The sequence below is a fragment of the Carcharhinus amblyrhynchos genome, chromosome 12 (genome assembly GCF_965287045.1).
Source record: "Carcharhinus amblyrhynchos chromosome 12, sCarAmb.v2.hapA, whole genome shotgun sequence".
NCBI classification, from domain to species: Eukaryota; Metazoa; Chordata; class Chondrichthyes; order Carcharhiniformes; family Carcharhinidae; genus Carcharhinus; species Carcharhinus amblyrhynchos.
Genome location: NC_137335.1, coordinates 81,922,695 through 81,937,179, shown reverse-complemented (window position 1 = coordinate 81,937,179; position 14,485 = coordinate 81,922,695). Strand labels below are relative to the sequence as shown.

Sequence of the window (14,485 nt, the reverse complement as noted above, 5' to 3'; positions counted from 1 at the left end):
CTGACACCTCAAGGTAATACAGTGGCATAATTCTCATTAAATTTGCAACTGAATGTTTTAGCTTCCTAGTGATGAATTACCATGTAGGAGCCTAGACCATTGTCGGTACTGTTCTATCTGTTTGCCAAAGAAACAGTATGTTTGTTTTATCCATGGCATCTATGCTGATCTACAGCATCCAGTTGTAAAGTTCACATGCTAAAATGCAGTGTGCTCTGAGTGAAGCTGATTCTGAATCTTGGGCATTTTATATCATCCTCCCAGCCTTCAGGCCACATTCACAGGTTTGGAAATCCAGTCCAATTGTCGAATGTCCTGTGCAGGAAAGTGAGTAATTGGGAATGGCAGCTTGTTTAGTAGTCTGCCCTCTGAAGGCAGCTCTGAGTTTTGAATTGCAAAGGTTGACTTTTAAAGAAGCTCTCATTTTGAGATTCCAGAAGCGGCTAGCAATGTTTGCTGGATTTATTATTTGTTTGCCTGGGAGATGAACACAGCACATCACCATTGAGGGTGTAGACTGTCCTTAATCGCTAACCACTTTGTTTATGGTTGCTTGCATTAATAATGTGTTTTGATGCTTAGTACCACCACATTGCTGCAGGTAATTTCCAAAATGTGATTAACGAATGACAGTGAAGGGAGGAGTTGAATTTTAACTAATTGCTTTTGCTATTGCACTTGATTATGAAATTCTGTTAAGATTGTTATAACTTGCATACTGTATGGGAAGAGGTCTTAAATTTGCATAGAGTTTTAAGTTGACTGTTCATTAGAATGTGGTTGAGTGTTGGAAGAAGGGTTTTGTGAAAAAAAATATTATTAGCATCTTTCCATCTGTGTAAGAAGATGAACATGTACCAAGTTCTCTTTCATAGAACCCTTCAGTGCAGAAAGAGACCATTTGGCCTATCGAGCTTGCACTGACAACAACCCCACGCAGGCCCTATCCCTGTAACCCCATATATTTACCCTTATTAATCCCCTTGACACTAAAGGGCAATTTAGCATGGCCAATCCACCTAACCCACACATCTTTGGACTGTGGGAGGAAACCCACAGGGAGAATGTCCAAACTCCACACAGACAATGACCCAAAGCCAGAATTGAACTCGGTCCCTGGAGCTGTGAGGCAGCAGTGCTAACCACTGTGCCACCATGCTGCCGCATATCCAAATAGGAATAAGAACATTTCATATACAGAATGCTTTTTAAGGATCATTCGAGTGTACAAATTAAATCTCAGTCAAATGTTGATTATATCAAACGCTGAAGTTTAATACTGTCTTACTATTTAATTTCTCCTGAAGGCAGTGCCTCCTTGCTAGGTTATGGCATGCACACACCAGTCTCCTGTAGATGCATATCTGAGTTAGTCAACAACTGCAGTTCAAACTAAATGATGTCTCTTGTTACAACTGCTTGTAGTCAACACCCATGAGACATCTGTAAGGATTCTTGCATGTGTTTGAATATATGCCTAGGCCCTAGATTGCTCACCACCAATCTCTTGTGATCCAATTTTTACCTGCCTAACCTTTTTGTACTTCCCTCAGCCTGTATTTTCTCATCTACCATTCAATTTGCACTTCACTGATAAAACATACAAAAGCTGGCTTAGAAATTTAAAATCAATACCAAAGAACAACGTCAAAGAGGAATTGACGACATGGTCAGAGGTAGCTTTGATAAAGGATTTTTGAGGATGGGAAGATGTGTAAAGGGGTTTTTGGAAGGGAGAGAGTTCAGGCCAGATTTACTGAGATTCAGTCACCAAAAGCATGCTAGATTGGAAAGAACAAAGAGCTTGTTGGACTAAAGGAGATTGCAGAGACTGGAATATTTCTCGACAAAGGCTTTGAATTCTGCACATTTAGTGAAGGGAACCAAGTAGGCAGATATAATAGGGGTTTTGGGCTTAGGACTTGGTGCATCACAGAATGTGATTGTGTTTTGGGGAATTTCATTTTGGAGTTTGAGAGTTGAACTTGGGAGACTGGCAAACCACGCACGTGGGTAATTAGATCTCCAATCCAAGTAAAAAGTCTGCATTTTATGCTGTTGTAAGTATTTTGCTTTTAAAATAAGAACATAAGAAATAGGAGCAGGAGTAGGCCATCTAGCCCTTCGAGCCTGCCCCGCCATTCAATAAGATCATGGCTGATCTGTCGCGGCTCAGTTCCACCTCCCCGCCCTCTCCCCATAACCCTTAATCCCCTCTCTTATCAAAAACCCATCAACCCGCGTCTTAAAAATATTTAGCGAGGCAGCCTCCACCACTTCAACGGACAGAGAATTCCAGAGATTCACCACCCTTTGAGTGAAGAAGTTCTTCCTCAACTCTGTTCTAAACCGCCCCCCCTTTATCTTGAGGCTGTGCCCCCTAGTCCTACTGTCTTTTTTGAGCGGGAAGAGTCTCTCCACCTCTATCCTATCCATCCCATTCATCATCTTATGTGTCTCAATGAGATCTCCCCTCATTCTTCTAAACTCTAATGAGTACAAGCCTAGTTTATTCAGCCTCTCCTCATAGCTCAACCCCCTCAACTCCGGTATCAGCCTAGTAAACCTCCTCTGCACTCCCTCCAAGGCCAAAATATCTTTGCGCAGGTGCGGCGCCCAAAACTGCACACAGTACTCCAGCTGCGGCCTCACCAATGCCCTATACAGCTGCAGCAAGACCTCCCTACTTTTATATTCAGTCCCCCTCGCTATGAAGGCCAGCATCCTGTTTGCCTTCCTGACCACCTGCTGCACCTGCAAGCTGGGTTTTTGCGACTCATGCACAAGGACCCCGAGGTCCCTCTGCACCGTCGCCTGCTGCAGTTTTTCGCCACGTAAGTAATAGTCCTTCCTACCATTCTTCCTACCAAAGTGGACCACCTCACACTTGCCAACATTAAATTCCATTTGCCATTTCCTGGCCCATTTGCCCAGCCTATCTAGATCCTTCTGCAGACTCTCCACACCCTCCGCACAATTTGCCTTTCCCCCAATCTTGGTGTCATCAGCAAATTTTGACACCCTACACTCGGTTCCCTCCTCCAGATCATCTATATAAATGGTAAAAAGCTGAGGCCCCAGCACCGACCCCTGGGGCACTCCACTAGTCACCATCCGCCAATCCGAATAGCACCCGTTGACCCCCACTCTCTGCCTCCTATTTGACAACCAATCCTCTATCCACGCTAACACCCTACCCCCAACTCCATGTCCCTCGACCTTCTGCAATAACCTCTTGTGAGGTACTTTGTCAAACGCCTTCTGAAAATCTAGAAAGACCACATCCACCGGCTCTCCTCTATCCACCGCCCTAGACACATCCTCATAGAACTCCAGTAAATTTGTCAGACACGACTTCCCTTTAATGAAACCGTGCTGCGTCTGCTCTATCAAGCAATTCCCTTCAAGATGCCTTGCCATTTCCTCCTTAATGACAGATTCTAACATTTTACCTACCACAGATGTTAAACTAACTGGCCTATAATTCCCCGCCTTTTGCCTGGCACCCTTCTTAAACAACGGCGTAACATTAGCCGTTTTCCAATCATCCGGCACTTCCCCGGAATCCAGCGACGTCTGGAAAATAACCACCAAGGCATCCACTATCACCTCCGCCATTTCTTTCAGAACCCTCGGATGCATTCCATCCGGTCCCGGGGACTTGTCCACAATCAGCCCCTCCAGTCTGTCAAGCACCGCCTCTCTAGTAACAGTAATGTCATTAAGACCCTCCAGTCCATAATGTGACCCATTGGAGCTGGATCTCAGGATTGTTCAACCAAGGAGTGATGTATGTTGACTACCAAGCACTCCTCATCCTGTTCTATCATCTAGTGCATGTTTCTGTTTTGGGCTGAATGTTTTTGAACTGGTGCTGGTGAAATAGCAAATGAGTGAGGGTGCCTTCCCTCAGTTATTTTCTGGTCCAGAGGTATTGTGGTCAAGTTCTGTTTCTTTGGCCATATCTGGTATGAAGTTGAATGGATTGAGCGGGAGCAATGCTTGTAAGCCATTTTCAATGGGACTGACGCCAGAGTTTCATCCTATTGTGATTGACAGTTGGGAAGGAAGTAGGTATGAAAGTTAAGACGCAATGACACTGGCACGTCCACACAACCTCAGTAAGACCACAGTTGGGGGCAATGTGCCGTTTTGAGCTCTGCAAAAAGAAAAGATGATCAGGCACTAGATCAGATGATGCATAATGTGACAAAGTACAAGTACAAAGACTGATTTGAAAAGAAACAGAGACTGTTTTCATTAGAACAAAGGGTTAGTGGGACGATTTGGTATCTGTGGTTAAAATTCTGATGTGGTGGGACATTGTATATCAAAACAGCCTGTATCTAATAATGGGCTGGTATGAAAAGCAGGGACATCGATATATAATTCAATAGAAGAGACTAGAGTAGACCAAGAGGGAAACTGTTTTAGACGCGGAAGTTTGTAAAGCTGTACCAGAGTTATTTAAAGTAGAGCTGGCCACCATTACGCATAGGTTAGATGGGTGGCTAAAATGGGCAATAGGGGTTTTGGTAAGAGTGGAGTTATTGCTCAGTGAGCAATAAACAGCACTGTTAACTGAGCTGAATGGTTAATTTGTTGAGATTCCTGTGTGCAAGAAACTCAGCATAACCCCATCTGCTTTGAAAGCAAAGCTTCCATTTAAGAGCAAAATACTGGAAATCTGAAGCAGTAACAGAAAATGCTGGAAAACACTTACACATCTGCAGTGAGAACAAAAATCAATGTTTCAAGTATTGCACTTTCTCTGAAATCAAAAGAATCTTACAAATTAATAACTTTTTTTAAAAAAAAATGATTTGGGGTGGCGGGTGGATGGAGGGGGGGTTGCTGTGAACAGCCCCACACCCAAGAAATAAACACCGTGCTGTAAAAATGCTTAGGCAGAGAAAAGAGCATTAAACTTACACTAACTGGTTCAGATTGAAATTGATTTATTTTACTCACACTTGATTAGAAAAATAAGAAACTTCTTTTAATATAACACCTTCTCCCAACACTCGGGTGTTCCTGTTATGACCTCGGGTCAGTGAGTGCGCACACAGACTAATACGTAAGCGTGTTCATGCTTTTTTTTCCGCCAAATCATCAAAGATAGAGTTAATCAAGTCAAGAACTAACAACTATTAACCACACAGTCACAATTCAAAGTTAAACATTGGGTATACAAACACTTAGATATGAATAGATGTCAAGGTCATCTGGTAGGCTAAACAGCTAATCATTAATGGGCAGAGTGATCCAGCAAATGCAAAACAGGTTACACAGGCAAATCAATGTAAATCGCCACTAATAAAAACTGGGCACTAATTGTAGCAGAGTTCAAAGTCTGAGATTCTGGCAAAGGGTGAGGTTAATTTCTGTATAGATGATAAGTTAACAGCATTCAATAGCCAGTTAGTCAGCTTCAGGTCTGTGTGCATCATTAACCTTGTTCCAGAGTTTTTAACCAGCTTGTCCTTGTGAATGATGTGGCAGAGTTGAATGCCTTCCTTCCCCATGATTTGTGTGTCAGCTTCTCGAGTACTGAATTAATGAGAAGCATCGGTAATGGGGTTGTCTGTTTCACTTCTGTCTTCACTTTCTGCTGAACCCATCTCATGAACAAATGGCAGTTCCTGAACTGCCTTCACGTGCATGCGCTGGGAGCTTATACAATTAAGTGACACACTTCTATTATATTTTTAAAAGGGTTGCAGATTGCTTTTAAGAGCTGACCACATGATATGGTGATGTCATTGGGGTGTTTGCAGAGACTGCTGTTTTACTTTCAGTTTGTACCTTTATACAGAGCAGAGAACATCTCTTAGAATAAATCTGTTGCTACTTTGAATCCACATGTGCAACCTGCAGCTCTTCCTTTTGCTTAAAACCCATAACCCCTAACGTAGGACATTACACAAAAAGAAAATTGGCAACAAGTTGGGATTTTGTGTAATTGAGAACGTTGAGAAGTAGAAGAAAAAAGCTCTGGATCCCCACACTTTGAATGTTAGAAAGCTGGGGAGAAGCAGCCACAGGATTAACGAAGCGTCAGTGCAGCAAAACAGGTAATGAAAAGTCTCTGGTTTTAAGAGGGGTTGTTTTCCTAATCAGAAAAGGGCAAAATAATAGGCAGTATCTGGCATATTTGAAAAGTGGATACTTCGCTGTAGTGCTAAGGTCTTTTGAAAACAAAAATGCATCAAATCAGCAGTCTCCAGGATTTCAAAAAAAAAAGGACAGTAAAAAAATCATATATACTGAACAACCTTAAGTAATAACTTCAAGGGAAATGGCAGGTGCCTTAGGAACCATGGGGCCTTTCGATGAAGAAAATGAATCATGGAGTTCATATATAAAGTGTTTTCAGTACTTAGTACAAGTGAATAAAATTGAGAATGAGTTGCTCATTCCAGTTTTTCTCAGCACAATAGGAAGTAAAACTTACAATTTGCTCTGGAACTTGGTTCACCCTGCAAAGCCAGGAACCAAAACTTGTGATGACTTGACAAAGGTCCTTGAAGGGTATTACACTCCAAAGCCATTGATCGTAGCAGAATGGTTCAGGTTCCACCAAAGGGATCAAGTGGAAGGTGAAAGTATTGCTTAATTGGCAACCTTAAGGCTGGTACAACATTGTAAGTTTGGTGAATGTTGGAAGGTATCCTGTGTGATAGTTTAGTTGTCTACAAAATGAGAGAAGATTGCTTATTGGACATGCTTTGATTTTATACATAGTGGTACAAATTGCAATGTAAGTGGAACTGGCTGCTAAATTTATTTGGTGGAGGAATCACAATTCACAAGTTGGGAACTGCCCATAAGATGTCAAAACAACAAAAGCATGTCACAGGCGGGCCATTCAGCAAGTGAATGCTGGATCAAGGATAGTCAATGCAAGGTTTTGTGGCAAAATGGGTCACGTTGCAAAAGCTTGCTAGCATAGACCAGCTTCCCTGAGAAGAATGTTCAGAAGAAAAATCTGGGTACCTTCAAGAAGTTGCATTTTACCAAAATAACTTGGAACATTGGAAGAAAGCTATTATGAATGTGAAGAAGAAATGTTCAGAAATATGATGATGAGCGCCAACTATCTTATCCACATAGGGTAGATCACATTGATTCTGAATTTAAATTGAAACCAGGTAGGATGGAGGTTGATAATGAAAATGCGGTATCTTTAACTCCTGAGGCTACTTATCAAGAAAAGCTGAATCATCATCTTTTTGAAACCAGCTGGTGTAATGTTACATCATGGTTAACATAGAATGGACAAACAGCAGAGTTGCTGCTTCATTCAGCCCGTGGTGATTTTCAAGCTCTGTTTGGGAGATCATTGTTGGAGAAGATAAAATTTAGTTGGAGTGCTGTCACCAGATTGGTCAATGCCAAAACAGACCTGCAGCACTTTCTGGATAAATGCCAGAGTGTATTTGAAGAGATGTTTGGCTGACTGAAGGGAGTTTCAGGTGGAACCCAAGATAAAGCCTAATAGTCAACCAAAAAGTGTTATAGCAAAAGTAATGTCATTATATGCAATTTGCCTCAAGGTCAAAGAAGAATTAGTGCAACTTGTTAACATTGAAGTGTTAAAGCTGGTTATAATGAGTGACTGAGCTGCCCCCATTGTATCCATCATGATACCAGATGGTTCAGCTCACAATTTTAAAACAACAATATCTCGTTGCTTTCATTTGAAGATTTGTTTGCGTTATCGGATGGACAGAAATTCAGCAAGCTCAATCTTTCCCAAACATATTTACAAATGAGTACAGCCACTAAATCTCAATCATTGCTTGCCATTATTACTCATAAAGGCTTTTCTTGTTATAAAAGATGGCCTTTTCGAATAACATCTGCACCAGCCCTATTCCACAGGTCGGTGGATCAGATTCTAAGTCTCTCTGATGTACAATGTTACCTGGATATATTCTAATTACAGGGCCCAGTGAACCAGATCATTTGAATAATTTAGAAGGATCATTGAAATGTCTTCAAGCACATGGTCTGCATATCAAGAAAGAAATATGTGACTCTTTCCAGATGTCAATCCAGTGTTTGGGTTGCATTAGTGATAGTGAAGGCCTGCTTACAGTATCTAAAAAGATGGGCACTATTTTAGAAGCACTTCATCTGACGAATGTGACACAGTTGAGGTCCTTTCTAGGATTACTAATTATTTTGGCAACAGTGTTCCTAATTGCATAATTTACCGTGTGAAACAGTCATGGGACCAGACAACAAAATGTGAGAAAGCACACAGTGACCATCTTCATAATCGGCTGACGAAGTGTATCAAAGATATTTTGCAAAAGTCTGAAGTATTAGTTCATTTTAATCTGAAGCTACCATTACTGCTTGCTTGTGACATTTCACCCTGCAGAGTAGGGCCAGTCATTTCACTCAAAAGTTCCTTTGGGAACTTTTACTTCAGGTACTCTGTGCTGAATCTAACTGCTCAATTAGAAAAGAAGCATTTTGAGTGTCATTTTTGATGTACGAAGGTGTCATCATTTCACACAGGCCATACAAAGGCTGCTAGCTGATTGCAAAGATGGTCACTGATCTTATCTGCACACTCTAATGAAATAAAATATCACTAGAGTGCCATGCTGATGCATTGTCACTTTTACCTATTGAGCAGATGTCACCAACTAGTTTGTGGTGACATCTCAAGTTCCAAATCATACCAGAAATGATCCCATGATAGGGGAGGAAATGGATATGGTTTTGAAAGGAACGATAGCTGGAAAGCATCATCCATATCCTGATTTGAAACTGTCAAAAAAGCTTGAGTCAACCACCAAGGTGGGTGTCTATATTGTGGGGAATCCAAGTGATCATTACACCTAATCTGTGAGGAAGAGTTCTTGAACAACTTCATGATGGGTATCCTGGTATAGTCTGGAAGGGATTAGCACATAGTTATAATTGGCAGCCAGGTCTGAATGCTCAGATTGAAGAATAAGTGGGACATTGTTAATCTTAGAGCTCGAACTTCAACACCATTATCGTTACAAAACTCATCTCCAGGTTCAGCACCTCCCTCTGTGACTGGATCCTGGACTTCCTAACTCGCAGACCGCAATCAGTAAGGATAGGCAATAACACCTACTGCACAATTTATCCTCAACACCAGCACTCCTTACTTATACTTGCACACACATGACTGTGTGGCAAAATTAATGCTCCAACTCCATTTTCAAGTTTGCTGATGTCGCCACAGTTTTGGGTCAGATCTCAAACAATGACGAGGAACAAGCACAGGAAAGATAGAGAATCTGATGGAATGGTGTATCGACAATTTTTCTCTCCATCATTTAAAACAAAGGAGATAGTCATCAACTTCAGGAAGTGTAATGGAGGACATGCCCCTTTCTACATTAGAGATGAAGTGGAAATGATCAAGAGCTTCAAGTTTCTAGGTTTCCAGGTCATCATCAACCTGTCCTGGTCCCTCCATGCTGACGCTATAGTTAAGAAAGCCCACCAACACCACCTACTTCCTCAGAAGACTGAGGAAATTCAGTATGTCTGCTATGACTGTCTCCAATTTTTACAGATGAACTATAGAAAGCATCCTTCCTGGATATATCACAGCTTGGTATGGCTCCTGCTCTGACCAAGACCACAAGAAACTACAGAGTTGTGAACGTAGCCCAGTCCATCATACAAACCAGCCTCCACTGACTCCGTCTACAATTCCCACTGTCTCGGAAATGCAGCCAGCATAATCAAGGACCCCACTCGCCCCGGATATAGTCCGTCCAATTTCTTCCGTAAGGAAGAACATACAAAATTGTGAGATCACTTGCCAACCAACTCGAGAACAACTTCTTCCCTGCCACCATCAGACTTTTGAACAGACCTACCTGATGTTAAGTTGATCGTTCTGTACACCTTAGCTATGATTGCATCCTTTCCTTCTCCCCATGTATTCGATAAGCAGTGTGTTTCCATCAAATATCATTAGAAACCCTACAGTGCAGAAGGAGGCTATTCAGCCCATCAAGTCTACACTGATGGCAATCCCACTTAGGCCCTATCCCCGTAACTCCATGTATTTACCCTGCCAATCCCTTTAATCTACACATCCCACAACGCTAAGGGGCCATTTAACATGGCCAATCAACTTAACCCGTACATCTTTGGACTGTGGGAGGAAATCAGAGCATCCAGAGGAAATCCTCACAGACACGGGGACAACATAGACAGTAACCCAAGCGGGAAATCGAATGCAGGTCCCTGGTGCTGTGAGGCAGCAGTGCTAACCACTGTGCACCATGCCGCCCGTTTGTCTGTATACTGTGCAAGAAACCATACTTTTCACTGTGTACCAATACATGTGAAAATAATTAAATCTTGTGCACAAATAAGAAATACATCACCATTGTCTTCTTTATACCTTTTGAGTGGAAAAAATGCCCTGGCAACAATTGTATGTAGGTATTGCTGGTCTGTTTGAGGGTTTTGTACATTCTTGGTGATAATTATCAGGAGATCTACTACATTTCAACAAACCATTGAAAACCTTGATGGAATTTTTTGCAAGAATTGTAGCCCAGAACAGATTGTAGTGATAATAGTTTGTAGTTTATTTCACAAGAGTTTGAGGATTATCTCAATGGTATTCAGTCTACAAAATCATACCTTATCACCCATCAACCAATGAATTAGCTGAAAGATTCATACAATCCTTGAAACATTCTTTAAATGCTTCAAAAGGACAAGGTTCATTATCACATCATACGAATAGTTTTTTGGCATCATATAGAAACAAGTCCAATTTCTTATAGTTCAAACCTATCAGTTAGTTTAGATATGCCATGCTGACCAATTGTCATGTCAAAATGATTTCTACATCTCATCTGAAGCACCAATTTCTTTAGTCCCTAGAATTGTGAGTGCTACTATGGCAGACTTTGAATTTGAGTGTCTATGTACTATACTACATGAGAATGATGCCAAATTAGTTCCAAGGGAAGAACCATCTCTTGAAGTTCCAGCTCCTACTTTCTAGGGTGAAGGGCAGCCAAATTCCAGAAAGTAATGTTCAACCAAAGAGGAATAGACATCCTCCAGATTGACTTCCATATTGACTGTGTACAATGATTAATGATGCATAGTACTGTGTCTAGAGTATTATTGATTCTATATATAATTTGTTGTCATGACCACAGACATAAAAGGTGGAGGGATGTTATATGTATTTAAAAGGGTTGTAGGTTGTTTAAGAGCTGATCACACGATTTGATGATGTCATTAGGGTGTTTGCAGAGCTGCTGTTTGACTTGCAGTTTGTACTCTGTGCAGAGAACATTTCCTAGAATAAATCTGTTACTTTGAATCCACGTGTGTAAATCACAGCTTTTCCTCTTTGTTTAAAATCCACAAGCCCTAACTTAGTTTGAACATTACAACTTCTGTCTGCATCCATCTCTAGCTGTGGGTGTTTAATTATATATGACTATTATTATTTTATTAAAATTTATTTAAATTCTGAAGTTATAATTTAACTTTCATAACAACATATATCCTGAATATATTTGTATTTGCATCTGCTACGTCTAAGAGAAACCACATCTAACGAGTGTTCGCTACTCCACTGACTGCAGACTTTTACTGTTTTTATTGACAGGAGGGTTTTTTATATCTTGCATATTATTATGTATCTTATTTTCATATCACCATCGCCTCATTCAATTTAACTAGGATGGCTGGTATCAAAACAGGCCAGCCTTTTCCGCCAAACTTCCTTTATAAATGTGAAGTTCCTGTAAATATCACTGATCGTTGGAGCACGCTCTTACCCAAGCAAGCCTGTGGTTTACGATCTCTCTACTTATTCATCTTTCACTTTGAGGGTTTTTCCTCCTCTCAAATGCAGGAATGAGTCTGTTCCTCTTGTGTCTGGTTTTACAACAGGAACTGTAAAATATGTCTTCTGTAAAAGATGCCTTGTTTATGTGCAAGTCAATTCTGGAGCCGTTACTTAGGGTATTTTGTTCCTTAATTAGCTTATGGTTTTTATCTTCAGTCTTAATAGTTATCTGTGCTCTCTATGGCTAAAAGCCTTATTGATTGTTTGTTTGAAGTAGCCAGCCACTTGCTGGCATTCAGTTCAACAGCTAAACTCCATTTTGTGGGCTCTTTAATTTAAGTCACATTCTCGGCAGTATACTGGGCATTTCCCCGATGAAGCATAAAGGTATTCTATCTGAAAATTACTGTGCAGTATGTCACAGCTGTAATGTGCCTAAAGTGCTGTCCCTTGAGCCTGTGTTGATCTTCATTGCTATTGGCCCTTAACCATGTACTAAAGAAGTCAGAATGGAAGTGGCAAGCTGCACAAAGCTCGGTGTTGCACCAAGGGTTGTGTTTGGTTTTCGGATAAAAGGACCTGTAATCATTATTTCTTCACTGACAAATATTTAATGCATGCTTAAAATCCTTATGGAAATTTTATTTAATGAACATTTACTGTGGCTTTTATTTGCTTCATTCATAAAATGTTTGCTACGTACAATCTTCCAGTTTATAGTTCAATTTTATTTTTGATTAATTTACTTCTTTATTTTTCTACATGAAGTTCTTTTCCATTTTAATTTCCAGCACCGTTTAAACCCCAAATGATTGCTCATCAAACACATTAGGTGCAACTATGTGCAGATTTGTGGAATTTGAGGCTGCAAATTCCATCATTGTTCGCTACCTTCTTTATTTGCAACACAGACCATGATGTATTTATAATATATTTTACTCTCTGGCTTAACAGTGGACCGTTTAACTCATCATGAACAATCCACATAAATCTTCTATCTGTCTGCCAGTAATGAAAACTGAATCATAGAATCCCTTCAGTACAGAAGGAGGCCATTTGGTCAATTGAGTGAGTCTGCACCGACAGAGCATCTCACCCAAGCCCTATCCCTGTAACCCCACTAATCCGCTTAACCTACGTATCTTTGGACACTAAGGAGTAACCTAGCATGGCCAGTTCACCTAAGCTGCATGTCTTTGGAATGTGGGAGGAAACTGGAGCACCCGGAGAAAACTCACGCAGAGAACGTGCAGACACTGCACAGACAGTGATCTGAGGCTGGAATTGAACAAGGGCCCCACGTGGTGTGAGACAGTGGTGCTAGATTCAATTGTGTCAGGTTCAACCAGAAACCCTTGAAGTCATTGGGTTCCAGTGTTTAATTACTGAATTTCTTTCCCACCTCTTCTTCTCCAGTCACCCCAATCTACTTGTTGCTGTCAGTCCTGGAGGACAATATTGTCTAGCAGCAGTAAGTCTTTGTGGAATAAGTCATGAATTTTGCCTTAGTTACTTGCTAAGAGATCTGTGCAACAACGAATGACTTTGTCAATTTCAGTGCCGTCCACCTGCAATGCCAGGAAGCAAAACACAACTTGGCAAGTTGTCTACTTTGGGAAGTTCAAATCGCATTACTTAACCTTGGAATCAGGCTTTGACTCCAGCAAGGCCCCAGGGAGTAATTGGGATCTTTATCAAACTTTCATGATAATTTGAGGCATATCGGCAAGGAAGCTCGTGCCTTTCTGTTAGTGACACAATTACCCTTTTCCACCCATTGGGTCAAATCTAAGCCATAAAAATGGGTGAGTTTCATGTCAAGAGGTTAAAATCTGGAACAGGAACTGAACCAAGCCTATCCACTTCTGGCTTTAACTGATGATAAGAGGAGGGTTAGTCATTTAAATATAATAATACGGCTGCTTGCCTTCATTTTAAACACAACCATGCAGCCTGGTTTCACAGGCCCTGGGTAAACATAGCTCCTCTTGCCACCTTTAGTTGCTGAGCCCCAACTCCATGCCATTGTTTGTGCGCATGAAGGAAGTGTGTTCCTTCCAGAAGCAACAAGGTACCCAATAAATCACGTACAATCTCTCTGTCTGCCAACGCAGTTACCTGTTCTGGTAGACTTCCCACCTGGAGAGCCCTCCCAGTAACCACCCCTACAGGACTGCTGCCATTTAATGGTGTAGGACGATATTCCGGGTTTCCCAATCTACAAGAATTCCATCCCCATGTACAGAACTCATCAGTGGCTGAAATCCAGGCTGTAGTACACTTCATATTTACCAAATGCACCAGGTCAAAGACCAAATCTGTTTTAGTCATTAGATTATGTCAGCCTTCACAAATGTAGCCATGGCAGCCATCCAATTTGCCCCCTTGGTTTTAAATCCATATGTTTTTAACTTTTTTTTGTCTATATGGTGTTTGTATGAATGATGATTTCATTCTCTTTGTGTGTGGGTGTGCTGATGCAAGATTGGAAAGTGGTAGTGTTAAATCAATTGAACATCTCAGGAATTTACAAAGGCTGGGGACCTGATGGCTTCACATCCAGGCAGAAAGTGCAATACTGGTTTTAAATTGACTAGATCCTCCATTTGATTTTAATTCATCTGTCTTTTATTGCCAAACCATGTGTGACATCTTGAC

The 14,485-nt window shown here is 41.1% G+C and overlaps 1 protein-coding gene across 8 annotated transcripts in view; it reads left to right on the top strand.

The window, feature by feature from the left end:
- The window catches only part of reps1 (RALBP1 associated Eps domain containing 1), a 59,500-nt gene that overhangs the window by 9,787 nt on the left and 35,228 nt on the right, over nt 1-14,485 (top strand). The window lies entirely within an intron of this gene.